We start from the raw sequence: 21,222 nt of genomic DNA on the forward strand, positions 1-21,222 counted from the left end.
ATCGAGAAAAATAAATCTATATGATTGACATCGAGTGCAGTAGGATAAAAAGAAACTTACAAACCGTCTGTGACCTCGAGTACTCCGACTATATGGGAGCAGGTCCAACTCCTTATGCTATTGATTCAACGTATACTTCTGGTCAAGGTGATATTGATTATTGCCTTACTGTTTCAACTCTGGGCTTCCGGCTTCCGTGCTGGTTCAACCAGATAGCGCTGGTTCTGCGAATTGGTATGCCCTGGGGAGTTCGGTGCGTTGGAGTTGGAGCTCCTAATCATTTTCTAATGGAAATTTGGTCTTCGGTATTATTGAGATGAGCTGTTCTTTCTGCTGACCATTTTGTGTAAAAGCATCTCAGAGATGAAAGGTAGGACTTTTTTTTAAGACAAGGCTTTTTTTTATAAATAAACGCCCTAGGATTCGGGCAACTTTACGTGTACCAGCATGTATATATTCAACATACCCCCATCCATCACCCAGGCCACCGCTGGGCTTAGTAGTAATGGCGCTTGGCTGTCGACCTGAAAGACGCGGGTTCGATCCCGGCCGTAGTGGTCGAATTTCTATGGAGGCGAAATATCTTGAGGCCCGTGAACTGTGCGATGTCAGCGCACGTTAAAGAACCCCAGGTGGTCGGAATTTCCGGAGACCTCCACTGTGGCGTCCCTCATAGCCCGAGTCGCTTTGGGACGTTAAACCCCCATAAACCATAAACAATCCACCACCCACCCACTTTACCCCTCCCCCCCGCCCACACACACACACACACACACACACACACACACACACACACACACACACACACACACACACACACACACACACACACACACACACACACACACACACACACACACACACACACACACACACACACACACACACACACACACACACACACACACACACACACACACACACACACACACACACACACACACACACACACACACACACACACACACACACGACCGACCGCTAGGTGACAGTACTATCGGTTTTGTTCTTTATAGTTAGCTCATTGCCTCTTTTAGGCATGGTGGGCAATAGCTAAAGAAAAGACGAACAAAAGGGGAGCACAAGGACCAGCGCTAACTCACAACTGAAGGTTTATTCCTGAACGTACAGGTAATAAAAGGAAGAGTCGATAGAATGGAGCAAGCAACACAGAACCGGCACACAGCTCCAGTCATCAGCAAAACATATCACGAACCGGCGTAAGTCAAAGGCAACACCGTAGGTGCCGCAGGGCCGATTCCCTCATTGATACCCTAGTGAAGTCGCTTGGAAATCGAACTCCCTATCAGTCAAACTGATCGACAGTTGACTGATGCAAGATCCCTTGCACATGCATACGTAGAAGGCCCCCATTAATTCCCGAACAAATTGAACCCGGTGTTCTAAAAGAATAGGCACCCTAGAAAACAAAGGTGTGCATTTTTTCGCTTTCTTTTTGTCATTTGTGCTACAAGTGTGACAATGTCTCGGCATATGGTTGAGTGCCCCTCCAACAATCTGCAATGCTCCCCCAACCTCTCATTTATGCATCGGCCAGTCTGGCCAATGTACGAGGCACCACATGCATGACGGGGGCAACTTATAGACAATCCCGACGCCACGCGTGACAAACGGGGCGCTATGGTTGATACTTCACCCGTTTGTTCTTTGTATTTTTCCGTCTTCTCCCTGCTGGCTCCACTTGCGAACGAATTCTAGACCTACCATGCATATCAACCGACTCGTCCAACATTGTGCTCTAATCAGTGTATCTTTTAGGGCACGCAATGACGGCTTCCTCTAGCCTGAGGTCCTCACGCGTTCGCGAACCGACCTCACAAGTCTGCATGATGGCCGTCATCTCACCGCCTCACAGCATCCGCTCCGCCGCGAAAAAGTTGAGACACTTGTTTCCTTCCCCTTGACTTTCTTCCTTAGGCACTTTTTTCTTTTATACAGGGCGTCTACAAAAAAGTATGCGGAATAAAATCACAAAAAAAATTATTGCAGCTACACAAAAAATGACTTAGAAATTCTCAAAATAGCACCATTCTTCTTCGACGCATAATTTCGAGCGCTTCTGGCGCGCATGGCACGCCCCCTCGAAGTCTGCAACCGCAGTCTTGTTCAGGCACTCCGTCGAAGCTGCCTCAACTGCTTCCGCTTTTATAAAACGGTCTCTTTTCAGGCTTTGTTTCACCCGAGGGAAGAGAAAGGAGTTGGTCAAGGCCAGCTGTGGGCTGTATTAAGTCAGAGAGAGAGGGAGATAAAACTTTAATAGGCCTTCTGATTGTTGAGGAGACAGGTGGGCGGACTCCTCAGTTCAGGACTCCGATGGCTTGCGCTTATGTCTGGACCTGTCGGATGTCTTGAGGTCAGTCCTCCAGAGCATTGTTGGTCAGGGCTGCTTCCCACTGCTGGTACGATGTCTGTGATGTTAGGTGGGATGGTTTGTCACGCAACTCCACGAAATGTGGACTAGCGTGGGCATACCGCCGCATCGGGGTCAGGTGGGGTGATACCTAGAAGAGTGGATGAGGCTGTGCAAGTAGACTGAGGCAGCTTTGGCACCATGGGCTTCGCCAGAAACTTCCTTAAGCGTAGCGACGTGTGTCTCATCGCACTGTCGTGGTGGACAGTACAGGAATCGGCAATCTCCCTTCGCACATGACGCAAGGATGATATACAAAACTATCGGCCAATATCAATGCTTAGAGTCCCCAAAACTGTATTCGAGAAGTTATTGATTAAACTTTTTACTCGTTTCCTAGAAAAATATGACCGCCACGGCTCTACAGTGTTTGAGCGAATTTATGAATAATGCAGTAAATTACAACGAGCATGTAGTTGGCATTTATAATGACAGTAAAAAGCTGTTTCAGATTGTGAACCATGATATCCGACTGTCAAAATTAGATTGGCATGGATTCAGAGAAAGCTGTCTCAGAAGTACTTGTATTTGGGCGTGTTGGTTCATAACTTTTCAGGAGGACACAGGGGCGCAATAAAAGACACGGACATAGAAGTAGACAGGGACGAGCGCTCGTACCTGTCTACTTCTATGTCCGTGTCTTTTATTGCGCCCCTGTGTCCTCCTGAAAAGAGAAAGCTGTCTCTCTGGCCGAAAGCAATGTGCTTAAATAAATAAGATTGTATCCAGTGTGCATTCCATCCTGTGTAGAGAGCCTCAGGGCTCGGCAGTGGGACCATAACACTTTTCTGTATATATAAATAATCTGCCAGATGCCCTGAATTACGCCGAAACCGTTATATATGCGGTTGGCACGGACCTCACCTTTTTCAGTTGGGAACTTTATATGGTCGAAAGGCGCGCTAATAGTGATCTTTCTGTAATGTGCCAATGTTTCTTGCAAAATAAGTTAGCAATAAACAACTCAAAAACTAAGTATAAAATCTAAAATAGTTTAAGTGAGTTACAAATAGGTACAAACTTCTTTGAACGGGCCGATGAACACGTGTATCTAGACAAGGTTGGCACCTGGGCGAGTTGGTACTGTATCATCTTGAAACCAGCCAAAAGACGCAGCACAGCTAACAGAAACGAAGAGCACGTTGCAACGCTGGACTAGCAACTGAAATTTTAATGAAGGGAAGAGGCAAAAGAAAACTCGCACAAAGATGCGGGCGCACAGAACCCAAAGCAGTGAAAGGGCGGATAACAAACGGCAATCAACGTTGTGAAAGTATAGCCTCAAAAAAGCGAATTCCTTCGGGCTGGTCTTTTAGGTGGTTTTAAGATGACTTATACCTTGGTATAACTTTCGATTCAGCTTTCAGTTTAATCCCCACATAATTCGTATATGCATTAAATTGAGAGAGCTTGCTTACGCCTAATAAACGCTAGACAGTTCTCACTTCGAACACTAGAAGCTTCGTGTTATTGCCATTTTCAATGCCATATGATTTATTGTATACAGTCCTAGACACTTCCTTATATTAGGTACTTAAATAAAATATTCATATTACAAAAAAGAGCCCTTCGTATAATTAAACACAGTAAACTCACAGATGGAATCACTCCACCCTTTCGTGTTCTAGATATTACACCATTCTTTGCTATTCGGGATTTTGAGCTACCGTGTATGGTTACACGCATATTAAATTATAACATCCCACTACCGTCATCTATTTTCGTCTATCCATGTCGTCGAACCAAGAATCTTTTCAGCTGTCGCCTTAACCTGCCAGTTAACCATGCTTATAGTATAAAACAAAAACAACTTTCTATGCTACTGAGCTTAAATTTAAGCCATTTTCCCATCGGAGAAATAAGAAAGTTCTCCGAAGCAATCAATAGGTGACTCGATTATGAAGCAGCGATTGTCTTGCATGTATATAATTTTTTGTTTTTGTAACTATTCGAAGATTTATTGCGTGTTTCACTTTTCTTTTTATATAACTACTGCATAAGTGTGCTGTACAAAATTGATTTATAATAGCGAGTGGTCTCGCTACAAATTTAGCACTTCCTGCGTGGGCCCAAGTCGAGCCGAGAAGGCTAAGGACCCAGATGATTCGCATGTACCTTTTTTTGCTAATGCCGCGAATAAAATTGATTTGATTTGATCGACGATGACACTGGAAACACATAGTCGACTCACAACTGTAGATGGCTCCACCTCTGTTTCGCGGAAAGCTATGATCGAAAACATCAGTCGATCTTTTTGCAGAGAAGGTCCGGTGATATGACCAGGGTGTGATCAGTATAGCACCGATAGATTACTTTTGTGCCAGTTCAAACTTACCGTGTCCTGTTGATTTGGTTTGTCTTGGATTATGAGGTTTAACGTACCGAATCGACTCAGGCGATGACGGACGCCGTAGTGGAGGGGTCCGGAAACTTCGATCATCTGGGATTCTTTAACGTGCATTAACATCACACAGTACACGAGCCTGGCATTTCACCTCCCTCGAAATTCGACCGTCACGGCCGGGATCGAACCCGCGTATTGCGAGTCAGCTGCCGAGCACCATAACCACTGAACCACCGCGGCGGCTTCCCAATCCTCTTCAGTCGAATTTTAACTACAGTGGGAGGGTGCTCTAGTTAATTTAATGAAGTTAATAACTGTGTGAGTGCTTCTCTCGGGGCGCGAGCGTGGTCCAAGGAAACAATTTTCTACCAAGCTCTTGCCCGGGAGGCCGGGGTTAGATTTCCGGCGTCGGTGTAAAATATTTTTTTTTTCACGTCCCTTCTCCCCGTCAAATGCACGTCCAGTGACCACAGCTGATGCGTAATGGGACAGCATCCTGCTATCAGCGAAAGCTGGTTGAAATCTTGAGTGCGTGAAGTTATGTTTTCACCCCCTGAGCTGCATTCCGTCTCCTGCGGAGACCCTGGTTGGGTGCTCCACATGAAGCGGCCGCCACTTCGGCACATAATTTCCTTCAGGCGTTGCAGACCAGTGCTTCTATGGTTAGCCGTGCCACCCAGGGACTGTAGAATGGACTAGAGAGATGAAAAGGGGGTGTGGTCGCCACAATATGGGTACGGAGGCTGACCTAGGCCTAAATACGCTCTTTATCTCGTTTGCAGGTAGACTTGATCCGTTCCGCACAAGATCGAGCTGAAATCCATTTTTCATGTGTGTTTTACACTTAAGTGAGCCTGTTTTATGTGGAACACAAATTTCTACAGCGTCCTTTTCGGCTTCTTAACTGAAACTTAAGTGGAACGCGTTGATTTTTGCTGGAATAGCTGTCTATTCATTTTATTCCCACTTCCGCATGACATTGGTTATGTGGAATCCTGCCCCAGTTATTCTTTTACGCGTTCAGTATGAAACTTAGTGATTGCTGCCGAAATGTAGGCTAGACAGAATTGTACGCAGAAGAGACGATGGGAAGGGTGCCAATCCAAAGGTGCGATTAATCTCCAATCAACCCGGATATTCACTCGACCACGGTCTCACTATCCCAGAAAGTCTCTTGATATCATCCCTACTGCTGGCTCTGTGCCGCCCCACTCACGCTTGCTACTCACTCTGTCAACCCCCCTCCCTTTGCCCCAAAGGAAAAAAACAAACAAAAACCTCCAGCTATCCTTTTTCACTATCACATGTCCTGGCTACTGTTCACCTTAATTCAGGTTTGATACCATATAACGGCATTTGCTCTGCAATACACGATTCTCGCTTTGTCGATTAACGTCACCCGTATCATTTTCGGTTTCACAATCTCTTTTCGGTCCTGAATCGAATATCAAGCGGTTTATTCAGGCCCAATATTTCGGCACGCAAGTAAGACGGGCGAGTCAATACTTCGTACACTTTGAATTTGAGGGCTGTAGACAAGCCGCTGTTGAGAACACGTGACTGCCACCCAAATGCATTATGACCCATACTGTTTTTTCCCTCGTCAATCTCGTTATCCAGCACCTTCATCCTTCATCGTTTTTTTCCCGCCAAAGCTGAAACGAAATTGCTTCAGGCACCAATCTTAGCGGAGCATGCCAATGATGTGGAAGAAACGCCGAACGCGCTTTGTACACAACCGAAGCACCCGACATCTAGCGAAGCACCGACTCGGCTATAGGCAGCACTCAGTGAAATTCGAGCTATGGTCGCAAAGCGCGTCTTTGGCAGCGCATGTTTACTGCGTCAGTGCGCCGGAACAGTACACTGCAAAAAACAAGTAAAGGTGCAAACACGCTTTCACATCGTGCTAAGCCTAGCAGAGAAAAGCCGGGCAATTTTCAGAACCGCGGCAGGAAAAGTAGAATCAGAGCACTGCCTTTTCTTTTTTTTTCTCGCTTTCTCATGTTTGCTGCGGGCTGAGCTATTTATTCGGGATGCCTTACGAGCCCTAGCAGAGCTTGCACCTTACGAGATTAAAGAGAATTGCGGCCGACAAACAAGCGCGTCTCCGCAATACCCGCGAGCTCCTTTATTGGAGATCAAAGCGCCAAGCGTTGCATTCACGCGATCCCAGCGTTCGCAGAAGCTATCGCTCTAACCGCGCGCAGATCGCTGTGGAGCCGAGCGCAAAGAATTCCTTCTTGATGGCGCTGATTTCTGAGCGGAGAAAAACAGTACGAATCGCGAAAGTGGAGGGGGGGGGGGAAGAGTAAGGGAAAGGAAAGGGCGAACAAAAAATGGCCGACGACGTTGTTTACGCGCGCAATTCGCGTAGATGCAGCTCGCGAATGACGCAGGGCGAACGCGAGCGTAGCTGGAAATCTATTTCTGAAAGCCTCGCTGGCGCTCCCGTGTCGCATTGGAGAGCCATTTGCCCTCCTTCTTCGAGAAGTACTCGCGTGTGTGCTTCTTTGTGCGCCTTCCGTGCTCCGCGTTTTATTCTTTCTTGGACGTCTCTTCTCCATTCGCCGTCAGTCGAGATGACGGATGATTCCGAGTCTGGCTTGGGTGTCCCTCGGAAAAATAAGAAGCATATCAGTCGAAAGCAGGCAGTAAGGAGCGGGCTCCTTTCTTTTTTCTTTCCTCTTCTTTCGTTCCCCTTCTCCTTCCTTTTCCCCACTTCTCTCTTTCCCTCAGCGGCGTCACTCGGCATCGGCGTCGTCACAGTCGTCGTGCGGAACACGGTGAGCTTCAAAAGGCGGAGGCGATGTTGACGCTCTTGCGAAGGGCGCGCGGTCTTTGCTGCGGTTTTTAACCGAAGCCACAGCGCGACAGATGGACGCAATCACGGTCAAAGCGTTGGGCAAATGCTGCTACGCGTCCTGTGGCGGTTTCCACTTGTGTGCTGTCGCTTGAGGAATAAAAGGCGACCGGTGCGGGTTGTGCGATTAGTAAGGTAAGAGTAAAACTTCCCTCGAATAAGCTCGGACAAGGCTCGTTAAAACGAAATCGTTCTGACCGAGTATTATAATGCTATTTCCTATCATGGCAGTTTAACATTTCTAATTTTGATTCGCATAAAGCTAGTAGGACTGTTATCCTTGTTCAGTTGCAAACACGCATCGTAAGCAATTCAGAAGGAAAAAGAAAAGGATCTTGTTACTTTCATTAGTTTGCATTAGTTGCGTTTGGCCGACTTCCGCAGTGGAAAGGGTGGCAGCCTATTGTGCTCCCTTCTATCATTCTCCGGGTAGTATTTTTTCGAGGCCTGCATTTTCCACTGAAGAAGTCAATCATCCCTCCGCACGAAATACACTCATAGCTTTAGAAGGACCGTTTAGAACACCTGGCGAGTACGACAGCAGGATTTTGATCCTCTACATATGTGAGGCAAGTGCTGCGGTGTCAGGGGTTCCTTCTGGTGGGTATGCAGTGCAGAGCAGTCTTGCGTCGCTCGACCGAGAGATTCGCCGGTGAGCTTCGGCTGGATGCACGTCGCCGATCCTCCAATGTGGTGCTCGGTTTCCGTGTGTCCGCCGCCGCCGCTCTTCGATGACTGCTATGATTATATGCGTCTGCAGTGCCCACCGCTAAAGTGCTCTGTTCCGAATGGGAAACGGGAACCGCGTCGCTAGCTGCGCATTCACCTCCAGTTTTGCAAACTTTAGCACTTAATTCATAGACCAGCAATGCATGTTTATTGAGCATTAATAATAAAAGGAAAACTCAGTACAGGAAATATGTGTTGTAGGATGTCACGTAGTTAAACACCGTCAGGGCGACCTCATAATGAAAAGTAACGTAGTTTAAACAAATACTAAGGCAGTAGCCCCTAATTGTTTTCACATGATAATACAAATATCTGTATAACAATAAGAGCATCGTTAGTAAGCAGGTTGTGCATATAAACAACAAAGAAACGATTGCGCATAAAATAGTGCAGCAAATAAAAGATTTTGCATAAAAATTAATGCGTAATTTTCAAGGCTAAATTGTTTATAACGTGATGAAAAATGAACGGTTGCGCAATGATTTTATTTCGTGTGGCAAGGAATTCCGTAACGTTGTACAGGTGAATACTGCGGAGAATTTTCCTTAATTAGTTCTTACTTTGGGAAGCAGAAAATTAGAAGAGAAGAATTTGTTTTATTAGTATCGTTAAAATAGTTTGGTTTATTTGGTTTATTAGGGTTTAGCGTCCCAAAGCGACTGAGGTTATGAGGGACGCTGTAGTGAAGGGCTCCGGAAATTTCGACCATCTGGGGTTCTATTGCGTGCACTGACATCACACAGTACACGGGCCTCTAGAATTTCGTCTCCATCGAAATTCGACCGCCGAGGCCGGGATCGAACCCGCGCCTTTCGATCTCTAAAGTGCGCTGCTCCGAATGGGAAACGGGAACCGCGTCGGTAGCTGTGCATGCACCTCCAGTTTTGCAAACTAATAGCGTTAACGCTTAATTTATAGACCAGCAACGCGTCAAGTTTATCGAACATTAATAATACAAGGAGAAATGAGTACAGGAAATATGTGTTGTAGGATGTTACATAGTTAAAAAGCGTCAGGGCGACCTCCTGATGGAAAACAACGTAGTTTAAACAAATACTAAGGTAGTGGCCCCAATTGCTTTCACATCAATATACAATTGTTTGTATAACAATAACAGCATCGTTAGTAAACAAGTAAAATATGTACAAAGCGCACGAAAGAGCGATAAGAGAAAATATACAAATGACACTGAGTAACAAAAATGTGCATGTGCATAAGAATTATGGCATAATTTTCAAGCATAAATAGTTTATAATACGATGAAAAATAGAACGGTTGCGCAATGATTTTATTTCGTGTGATAAGGAATTCCATAACGCTGTACCGCTGAATACTGCGGAGAATTCTCCATAATCAGTTCTTACTTTCGGAAGAAGATTAGAAGCTGACAAGACTTTGTTTCATTACTACGGCTAAAATAATAATTTTGGAAGACTTCAAGCTCTGCAGCATGATGGCTGAATCGGAAAATAATAACTTAAAATTTTAATTTACGTAATTCGGCAAGAGGCAGAATATTACCGCTGGAGTAAAGGGGCACGAAATGGCAACAGTCTGGGCCATAATTAATATCAAAGAGCTCAGTTTTGGAGAACTGGCAAATAACTTTCTCGTTATCCGAGAGCGACATCAAAGTCGATTTAAAACAGAAATTTTGCAGCTTTGTGAGTTCGATTTAGCTCGTATACGTCTTCGTATTGAATACTACGTGTGCGTATCGAAAGGTTGAAGGTGAGCGCAGTGTTTACCGGATGTGCATTATCATCGTGACAAATCTTCTGCTACTTGCACTTATTTGCGCGGCGAACAACATGCAGACGCCGTACGTACAGGGGCGACACAAACAACTGCGAATAGCCTGGTGCAACTGCGCTCCGCTCTTCATCGCGCTTGTACTTGGGTAGTAACAAAAAAAGAAAGCTGGAGAGAAAAACGCTAGCGTTTGTTTGTTGCTATCCAGGTACAAAGGCGATGAACAGTGCAGCGCGTATGCACCCCGCTGTTCGCATTTTTATGGGTGATTTTAGCTCTTTTTTTGTTACTACCCAAGTACAAGCGCGATGAAAATGAATTCGTACAGCGGGGGGCCCATGCGCCGCACTTTTCGCGTCTCTTTGTATTGCGACAGTATATTGTAAGCTCTCGGCTTTAACTCGATTCGTGCTTTTAATCCAGCCGTATTTTCCCGTAGTCTGGCATATTGTCTGCCTGTTGATGACAGTTGTGACTTTAGACAGTGTAGCATGATAAAAGAAGCAAAAACAAAACACGCTTTACTGCGAAGTGAACAGCCCAGTGAAAAAAAAGAAACAGCGGCACAAAAAAAAAAACGACGACAAAGAGACAAAAAGCCATAGCGATGAGAGCAGTGAAGATGAATACGTGAAGTCAGATGTTTATGGTTTAACGGGGTTTAACGTCCCGAAGCGACTCAGGTTATGAGGGATGCCGTAGTGAAGGGCTCCGGAAATCCCGATCACCTGGGGTTCTTTAACGTGCACTGACATCGCACAGTACACGGACCTCTAGAATTTCGCCTCCATAGAAATTCGGCCGCCGCGGCCGGGATCGAACCCGCGTCTTTCGGAACTCCCGTGTTTTCGTCTTCCCCAAGAACGCAAAAGCGACAGCGATAGCTTGTACGCCATGCTGCCTCCTCGTGGCCTAAGTGCAAATTTGTTTATGTTCTGGTCCTCGGCGCCTTTGTTTCACCACGAATCCACAATACGGGGCAGACTTCCACAATAGCAGCCTTCGTGGAACATTTCGCGGATGTGCGCGCATTTTCCGGGGCCCCACGAGGCTATGGAGAGAAGGAGAGAGGAGCTTCAGCCCGTGTGTTCTTAAGGGACGCATCCTCCAACTGCATTGAGTTGAGAGAGAGGGGGAATGTGCCCTGGTTCCCTTGGGAACCAGGGCACGTGTACTGCTCTCGAAAGAGGATGCCAGAAAGGGAAGGCGGAAATCCTTTCTGTATTTCCATTTTCGTTTTTGTGTCTATTTTATGCGCTGAATGTCTTGTGCTCTCGAATGGGAGCAAGAAGGGCGTGGACTCTCTGTCAGGCATCCATTTGCCTTTTAGTCTGCGCCCTAGGCAAGTGTACCATTGAGTTGTCTAAATAAACGCTTTGACTTTGAGATCAAAGGGAGGCCCAGTCACAAGGGGTTACATTAGCATGGAACACAAACTGATGGCTCAGGCCTACTTAGGCAGCCTCGTGTTTGAACAGCAGGCCAACGCTATAGATTAACGACGACGCCGTTTATGGTTATCACTGTAAAAACATTTCGTGCTCGCGGCAATGCCAAAATGCGGCTCTGCTTGCTGTGCGGCTCCATTCGAGAAGTGGACATGAATAAGGTCTGAGCGTGCGTACTTCCGCAGACTGGGCGTTTAAGGAATCGCCTTTTTTTTTTTTTTTGGTTACAGTAGCAAAGCGGGCAATGTTTCCCGCTTCTCGGACTTGACCTTTGTTCGCGATCAGTGGAGGCCGATAGTTATCTCGCAGTTATCCTCTCCACCCACCGTACAGCGGGGGGAAATCTCAGCGATCACGGAACTACCGCGAAAAGAACGCTTTCATGGTAAAGCATGGCTAAGGTAGCGGCCTGAATATAGCAGATGAAATTGCTTAGTGTATCGCGTTGTGTTTATACCGTGGTAGCGGACTCAAGGCTATAGCGATGGGCCGAATGAGAGATCGGGCTGCTGCTGGCACTCGGTCGGACATCTGTAGATTGTCACCGAATCAAATATGGGCCGCGGATCACAAAAAAAAAAAAAAACTTAACAGTGATATATTTGCATGGTTACACATGTGAGAAAGGCACGAAAAATGAACACTTAGGGTCTTTTCATGGTGTCCCCTGAGCCCCGGTCTCTCGCTCGGAGGCTTAGTTCGTTCAGTAATGTTCAGCCACATTGGTCACACGCACTGCTTCTGAGAACCGCACAGAACAGACTTCCCCAACACTGTCTCTCCCGGCTGAGCCTTACAAAAAAAGTTTTAGACCGTCTATAGAGTGTCTATAGACTTCTATCTATAAAGTATACAGACTGTCTATAGACAAATCCTAGAGGACAGTCTATAGGCAATACAAGTGCCACATACAGTCTATAGACAATCTGTAGATTTATGGCCATACACTTTCAGTAGACTTTTGTCTATAGGCAGTCCGTAGACTATGAATAGACAAAAAGCAATATCTATAGCAAGTCAGTAGAGTCACTAAGAAGGCTATAGACTGTCTATAGACAATTTATATAAGGGAGGCCCGGATGGAGGTCCGGTCGCTGACCAAGGTTGGGCTCCGTGTACAGCCAACGAGACTTTTGTCTTCACGCAGGAGTGCACCGTGGGAACAGAATGCGGCTGCTGTACTTAAACGCAGGGGAACACAATGCGCTTTGATTTCCACATATATGCGCGAACACGGTTACGCCGCTGCGCGTTGTGTTTGAACTCGGTCGCCTTTGCTCGTCAGCTAATTAGAAAGCGCTCCACTGTCTCCGCTAACGAAATGGGGACGTTGCCGTCGTCGCCGCCGGCATTCGACATCATGACGCCGCATCTGCTCCGTGAACTCGTGGGAGCGACCGCTTGAAGTTTTCCCAGGCAAGCGGTTCTCGATCTCAACATCCCCTTCTGGAGAATCTACCAATGCCCAGAAAAAAATCGCAACCCGACAAGGGTCAGTAAGAAAAAAAAACCAAGAACGGAAGAAACATTGGACGAGCACGAGGGCGCACACATTCATAGGCAAAGAAAGATAACAGGAGTTTCAGGTATATGTACAGGCCTTGAGCGTGCCTAAAATTACGTCTAGAGTATAATATGCAAAGCATATTACACCACACGTACGGATAAATTTAATGCCATTCAGTGCTTAATGTCGTAAGTTTTGATGGCATCCACGCGGTGCCACGCGCACAAATTTACTTACTAGCATTCACAACCTACTCAGTTCGCCACAGCTCATTCGCCCCAGAAACGCAAACTTCCGACCGCATTCGTCCCGCATAAAAGCATGCAACTTCGTTAGAACGAACTTTCTGCCAGGTAGCGAGTGCATCATTCATAACTTTATTACAGACGAAATACCCCCACTAAATTCTCGTTGCGAATGGCGGGATTTGTACGTCCACTTCCGACTGACACTCGCCTTCTATGATGACATGCGAGTACATGTGACTACTCATGCGATTTTACAACAGAGAGCAACAGCATTCTGCAAGATAATTTTAGTACTGCACTTGATGACATTTTGCGCATGTGAACACTGTTTTTTTAATAATGTAAAAATCTTGAACGGCTCTGGCTTGGAGGCGTTAAGCTCGTCTTCACGTGCATGTCATCAGATTGATTCTGAACGGTTTGGTTTGGTTTATGGGGGTTTAACGTCCCAAAGCGAATCAGGCTATGAGGGACACCGCAGTGAAGGGCACCGGAAATTTCGACCACCTGGGGTTCTTTGACGTTCACTGACGTCGCACAGTACACGGGCCTTTAGAATTTCGCCTCCATAAAAATTCAACCGCCACGGCCGGGATCAATTCTGAGCGTGTTGCACCAACTCCAGGAATAATGGATTAATACACATATGGGATTAATCTTTCACAGTCATTTCTTGTGCAAGCCTAGGATGGGTATTGCTCTCGCGTAGAATTTAAATGTGTCTTTCTATCCTTGTACTGCGTGTTGATGACATTTATGAACAAACTAAAAGAAAAAGGTATTCCAATTGCACCCCGCAATGCGGTAGATATTTATCCTTTTTTTTTTTTTGCAGCGTAGCATGTCCGAAGATTATCTACTTCATGGTGGAAAAACAGCGCAAACTAAGGCAGAAAACACAGAACAAGAGGGGAGACACTACAAGCGCTGTAGTGTCTCCCCTCTTTTTCTGTGTTTTCTGTCTTAGTCTGCGCTGTTTTTCCACCATGAATTCACACCAACTAGCCCAAATGTCTGCTTTGCCACGATTATCTACTGGTCGCGTAAAGAGGCTAATTTTTGTAGATTTTCGATGGGTACTGCAAAGGGAAGTAGCGAGAATTCTCGCCTGGTCTCCATTATTGAGAAATTTAAAGCGTGTAGAAAATTAGCAAACTACATTTATATTCTTTTCTTGAGCCAGGCCTCATGCCCTTTCGAAAAGCATGTCTCCTATCTCCAATTGAAGAGTCAGCGTTTGCATTTTAAGTTTGTATTTTTGTTTGTCAGGCTTAGCAGTATTTATCGAGGCCTTCAAGTCCGGTCAGAAGGTTGGCCGAAGTTCCAAGGACGTAAACGGGGGCTAACCAGGAGGTGTGGTATTTCGGGAGCTTTCGAGAATCATTTCGTGCATTCCTCTCATCTTAGTCTCTAACCAACCGAATGAGAGCTCTGATATTCTGCCTGGCACGGTTAACGCAAAAGGCCACAAGCTGTGCTTACAAACGGTACAGCGCGTTGTAGTTTTGCCTACTAAGCCTGGCTGTGCAGCGTTATATGTTATTTCCACTGTTTGAAAGCTGCACGAAATGTGCACGAGTGCAAGTAAGAAGCTTCCCAGAGGCAAATTTGCAATGCGTAGTGGCTACCGCTGTGGTCACGGGCTTTACCAGATAAGCGTGCCATAAGCTGTGATAACCGACTAGCAAACGTTTTTTGTAGCACAGCATGCTAGTAACTACAAATGAGGCAAAAAAACGCGAAATTTGATCTAGAGTTTCTCTGGAAAGGAGAGCGGTGGAGTGCTTGTCACGGAGCATCACTGACGTATTCTACGACGTTTCTTAAAAGAAGCAGCGATATCGACAGTTGAAGAGTGCCTCGAGACCTTGGGCGCAATTGAGTTTCGAAATGAATGTGAAATCTACGTTAGCAGATTCTTATTTGTGCTCGGCATATTCAGGATGAAATACTTGGTAAATGGGTCTTTGACCTCACCTTGTGCAATGTAAACTACCTTGTGTCATGCCGCGCTCTTCTGCCGCGATGCCTTTGCGCCATAAAAATTCACTGTCATCATCGTCATCATCATCACCAAGAGCGCCGTGCATGCACAGAAGGAAGGAGTAAGCGCCTGTTCCTGCGCCGCAGCAACACTGTGCTACCTTCAACTGTCCAATGGAGGTGGAGTGTTACAAGTAAGCCAGAAGGATGATGGCGCTGCAAGAGCCTTCAAGTATATGGATGCCTTGTCGGCTTCCCGCACAGAAGATGCCTAGAAGACGAAGCTGAAGGAAACATGGAAGTGTTCAGGAGAGCGCGCGAAGGCCTAGAATTCATCTTGATCTACGCCCATACATTTCGGCTGGCTGCACACGTGGCAGTAAAAGACGAGAAGCCAGACGGGAATATTGCCCTACGACTCAGAGCACTTGGAGGCGGTGAAAAAAGACGATTGCGACATCGTGCCTCAGGCAAGCTGCGGAAAACAACATGCGCCCACGGCGTCCATCGAGCGGTCAAGGAACAAGCGGCAAGACTATACGCGAGAGTGGCTGCCCACCTGCGCTGATAGCTTCTGTAGCGGAAGAAACCATCAGGAAGGTCGACCCCAAGGACAGCAAAGCGCGCAGATAAGAGCCGGAAAAGAGAAGGCAGAAAATGATTGCAGTTCCACGAGTGTATCATTTCTCGCATCCATTAAACAAAAATGGCAGCGGGTACGACACGAACGTTGCTTCTTCTGACCATTTCAAACGCAAAGAGAAACAGCGGAAAATAACGTGTCGAACCAAAAGCCAAATGAAGTCCACGGAATGCAAAAAAGAAGTGGAAAATGCAGAGGAAAATAGTGCGCAGCGCGCGATACGCTACGAGCCCCAGGGAAACTCGCCGTGCATTGAGCAAGGTGCAGATATTACCACACAGAGATCCTCACGAAGACGACCATCTTGGAGCGATATAATCACTTAAACTAAGAGAAAAGTTACGGAAGCTTACTTCACGTCTCCCGGGCATGAATTGTAAATGCGTTTGTACACCGTCAGTGTCTTTGACGAACGAAGAGGTCGGGCTCTTGGAACATGTTAGTACATCCCTCCCTTCACACGTGTGAAGGATGCACCTCAATAATGACTGCAATCTCATGGGACGCTGTTCCCTTCCCGCTTGGATGTTTTGTTCCTATGTATTTTTTTTCACGCCGTCGCTGGAGTAGCCTGTACAGACGTTCGCGGGAAGAAAAGCAGAGCTGCTGATAGTGCGCACCTCTTCTGTCCATTTTGGTTTGGTTTGGTTTATGGGGGTTTAACGTCCCAAAGCGACTCAGGCTATGAGAGACGCCGTAGTGAAGGGCCCCGGAAATTTCGACCACCTGGGGTTCTTTAACGTGCACTGGCATCGCACAGTACAAGGGCCTCCAGAATTTCGCCTCCATCGAAATTCGACCGCCGCGGCCGGGATCGAACCCACATCTTTCGGGTCAGCAGCCGAGCACCATAACCACTGGGCCACCGCGGCGCCGTTCTGTCCATTCTGTCCCTCGTAAAACTGTGTAGTAGGAGCAGAAGTCTAATTATGGCTACTAGCAGCAACGAACAGCTGGCCAATAATGCACATGGGCTCCGGCAAATACCAGTATGGACGTTGGTATCTACCAGCCGGTAGATGGCGCTGCTTTTGCAAGGCGGGAACGCTGTTTACAGTGCAATACAATATTATTCAGCGTAATGTAGGTGTACTATCTGAGCCCGCGGAAACGTCGAGCGCTTGTGAATGAGGAACGTTGTTATTCGTGCATATGTTGGCAGCGTAAGTCCTGGTGGTGAACTGCGTCTGATGTCGCGTTCTCCGTAAACGATGAGATCGAATAAAAATGAAGAAACCATTGTAAATACACCGTCAAGAACAATGAGCTAGCAGTTATACACGCAAAATCAGAAACATTGGCGTGTTCTGTGTATACAGACCGGTCAAGAAAGAGAATGTGGAGGCTAAATTGTTATTACTGCTAATTGTACCTGTCTGTGATGCTGCTTGTTTTTTTTATTAAAGTTAGTATTAATCTACCGGGGGTCCCGTGATAGTCACTTGTCTTTCGGACCCTCGCCTGTATACGGAATTTATGTAACCAATATGTACCCAATAAATTCATATCTTATCTTATCTAAATACAACGCAAACGCGAAAACGTTTGGACGCAGACACGAAAAGAACACACACAAAGTGGCAGGGAAAGGCGCAGGAAATACATGGGTGGAGGATATAGCACCATAAACGACCATAAACGAAGTTGCCAAACGTAAATCTGAGGAGGCAAGAGCTAACGGCATGGGACGTGCACGACTGCAGAACTGGGGATACAGAAGAACTAAATCGAGTAACTTAGCGTTTTTTTTTTACTCCAAAAAATGAGTAATATGCACCGTAAATGGTAAACAACGGGAAGACATTTAAGAACATACGAAGCGGTACAGCACACAATACAAAGACAATGAGGACAGATATGAAAATAAGACGCAGTGGGGGCAATAACTACATCAGAATGACAGAGGTCGTAACCCACAGGAAGTGGAAGGCGGTCTGCATGACACACGAACCATTCTCGACACATACGGCCTGGCACAACGAGTACACAAGGTGCCGCAGTAGGAGAAGACCTAGCATACAGAAATTTCGGAATCTAAAGCTTCTCCACGTAAAGAAGCACTTCCTGCAAAGTACACTAGATTGGCGATTTAGAAACTTCAGGGAACTGCACTTGCACACAGCAGCATCGCAACACGAAACAAGGAAGGAAAAAACACGGCTCAAAATATTTAGCAAATTTGCAACTTGGCGAAATATTATGAGGTTAAACATTACGTAGCTGTATTTAGGCCCCCTATTTCAAACTGATAAAACACATATAATGAAAAATTAGCTCCCGCGATTCAGCAGTCATGAAAATGCGTTCTTAATTTTGCTTATTTGGTAAATGTCCAGAAATTAACGCTGAAAGTAGGACAAATTGTTTAAGGTTCGTTATTAACAAGAGTGAAAAAAGGGCAGGGGGGACACAAAGGAAACAGAGACGGGTGCACTGTTGTTAATGAAAAATCCAGGTTCAGGATATCAAAAGTCAGTACGTCCAAATGAAATGGAACAGATAATTCTTGACATCTTTTGCGGCGCACGTGTGCCCTGGCAAGTGTGTAGTGCGGCACTCACCTCAGTACCCTCAGTTCTGGCTCATCTATCTTGAAAGCAGGTGAAAGGAAGTCTCTAGTTGCTTGCAATCACGAGAACAGAGATATTGAAGAGGATGGGCTCTAGAGGTTCCCATCTTTATACTGTTCTCTGATTTCTTAAAGCCAGAGCTTTGGAATGTGTGTGCAGACAATCGGTATCGAATTTTACCCACCCGATGGACTCTGGATTGAGGGCAGGAGCCCCGATGGACTCTGGATTGAGGGCAGGAGCCACAAATGGATATACCACACAAGCGCGGGTTCTCCAGAAGCTCAATATATCATGCGGCGGATGTTTGCAGGAGTGTTGAACCTAATCTTATACGGTGTTCTACTGAGAGTAGTATGTCTTCTAATGACATGGTGACTGTGTACCGCCCTAGTCACGAGCTCGTCTATTTCATTAATTCATTGCACACAGCGCCAAGAAGCATTTAGGGTGGAGGGTTTAAAAAAGATGATACTTGCGACGTAAGCAGTCAAAGCCACATAACATTCAGCATCAAGCTAGAATCCATGACAAGACAAGAATGAATGCAACAGTGAAAAAAGCAAGCAAAGCACTGAAAAACTGAAAAGTGGTTATTATAACATAGAAAAGAAAAAGAACATGCACAGTTGTTAAAAGGGGGAGAGGGAGTAGTGGGGAGCAGTCTACAGCTGCAGCAGTGAGGTGCATGAAGACATAGAGATCCATGTAAATAAACCCTCTTTTGAGGATTCCTAAAGCCTACGACATCTGTCTTAACTTCATTCAAATAAATGTGATTTCATAAAATCAGTCTACCACTTCCTAGGTGTCATCCTGGAGGATAACTAATGTCTCGCTACATGTTTTATGGGGTTGAATGAGAGCGGTATCCTCAGCGTACTGGTACAGGTGAGAGTTGAGATTAGGGTGCCTAGACTGTCCGCGTAAACCTTGCGTAGTAATGGGCCGAGGATTGATCCCTACGGGAAAGCATATTTTACATGCGTAGGATCGCTGTGACAGTCTTCAGTTATAACTACATGAAAGCGGTAGGGTATTCTTAAGGGGAACGATGAGTGCAAACACTAGACAATCCACGAAGAACAGTGTTTTCGCTCATCGTTCACCATGAGAATATCATGCACCAACTAGTCCCAACCGAAGTTTTATTGAAGCGGTAAGACCTTGTAAAAAATATTTCCTATGGCGCATGGAATCTACAGCAGCAGATTTTTCGAAGCAAAATATCGAGGTTGATGGTATCGGATGCCTTTTGTTAACTCCACAAAAAGACTCAACATAAGCCACGTTTTGATAAGCAGGTTTGTAACAGAAAATAGATGAGTAAGTCGATGGGGCTGAGCCGACAGCGGGACCTGCACTGCGTCTGGTTCAGCATAGAATATCTGCCGTAAAGCGGCACCATGCTTTGATGAACAATAGTCTCCATTATGCGGCAAAGAATGGATACTATCGCAATCGGTGTGTAATTGTTTGTGTCCCGTGTGGAGCCCATCTTTTTTATAGGTCGAATAGTTAATATCTTAAACTTTTCAGAGATTTCGCTTGTCTCGAGGCAGCCGATCAACATGCGTAGGTGAACGTTTTTGAGTCGGTGATAGTTATTTAGTAAATGCTTGACTCTGCTTTAGATAAAGGAATCGCTTCGAGAATCTCTTCGAGCATGCGCTTTATACTTGTTTGCATCCACGCAAGAGGAAAATGCGGAGGGAAGTGGCAGCGTCGTTTTACACTGCAATGCGCAGAAGGTTTGTGTTTCGAGGTCATCCGGTGCTGATGCAATGTTATCATTGAACGCATTGCAATAGTCAGGGGAGTTGCATGAACAAAAGAGGCGGTTATTTTATCATTTATGCCTTGTTTGCTTGGTTTTTAGCATGTTTCTTTTGCTTCTGATAACTTTTTTTCTTTGTAACCTCAGCTTGACTGCAAGTGTATTCTGAATCATTGTATGCTTCGGTTCAAAGCGGATCTCAAGGATTGTCCTCACAAAGGCTCCAAATGTACTGAAACAGCTGTAAGATTTCTTCCGTTATCCATTTATTATGAGAGTTCCCGAATTTTATTGTCGCCTGTTTTGTTGGCTGTGGCTAAATTCTGTCAAAGAATATCGCAAGCTCTTTGTAAACAGCAACACGGTCCGTCGTTACGATTAAGACGCATTCAAAAGATTAAAATAACTGAACAACGTGCTTGTTGCCTGTGATGGTTACACGATGCGTTCTTGGCCGAAGAGGCTCCACTTTGGTGTTAAGAAAGCATAAGACAATAAAGTAGCCATCCGCCATTTTTGCGCGTACCACTCCACTAGGTGGGTTGGACTTGGGGCACTTGACTGCAGTGCGGTCAGTGCAGGACTGGGTTAACGTAGACCCCAGACATTATTCGTGGGTGCATTTTGAAGACCCCAGCCGAAGAGAAGTCAGCTGTAGCTGTATTTTAAGGATTTCTAATATCTATATTCATGGCTCTCGATGAATTTAGATTGCAGGAAGCACATTTGCCAAGGGATGCCTTAAGTTCGGTGAAAATTTATCTTTTGTTGGGGCAAGGTGGTTCAGTAGAGCTGCACTGCAACAAAGATTTTTTTGTTCTATCATATATGAAGAGAGGCGGGACATTTGGATGCTGTGAAATGACTAGGTATTTGTTCAGTCAGCCATACATCCTTCATAAATACCGTAACATTGCCACCTCATCC

General features: G+C 45.8%; 1 protein-coding gene across 4 annotated transcripts in view; it reads left to right on the forward strand.

The window, feature by feature from the left end:
* Positions 1-21,222, forward strand: part of LOC149370127 (adenylate cyclase type 3-like) — a 420,278-nt gene that overhangs the window by 83,498 nt on the left and 315,558 nt on the right. The window contains exon 1 of one of the 4 annotated variants that reach the window (XM_089560168.1): positions 7,524-7,561. The exons of the other annotated variants lie outside the window; for them this stretch is intronic. The gene's annotated coding sequence lies outside the window, so the exon portion shown is untranslated. Of the gene's footprint in view, positions 1-7,523; positions 7,562-21,222 lie in introns of those variants that run through there. 4 annotated transcript variants of the gene reach the window in all.

The sequence above is a fragment of the Amblyomma mixtum genome, chromosome 1 (genome assembly GCF_055824585.1).
Source record: "Amblyomma mixtum isolate Tamu chromosome 1, ASM5582458v1, whole genome shotgun sequence".
In the NCBI taxonomy this organism is placed as follows: Eukaryota; Metazoa; Arthropoda; class Arachnida; order Ixodida; family Ixodidae; genus Amblyomma; species Amblyomma mixtum.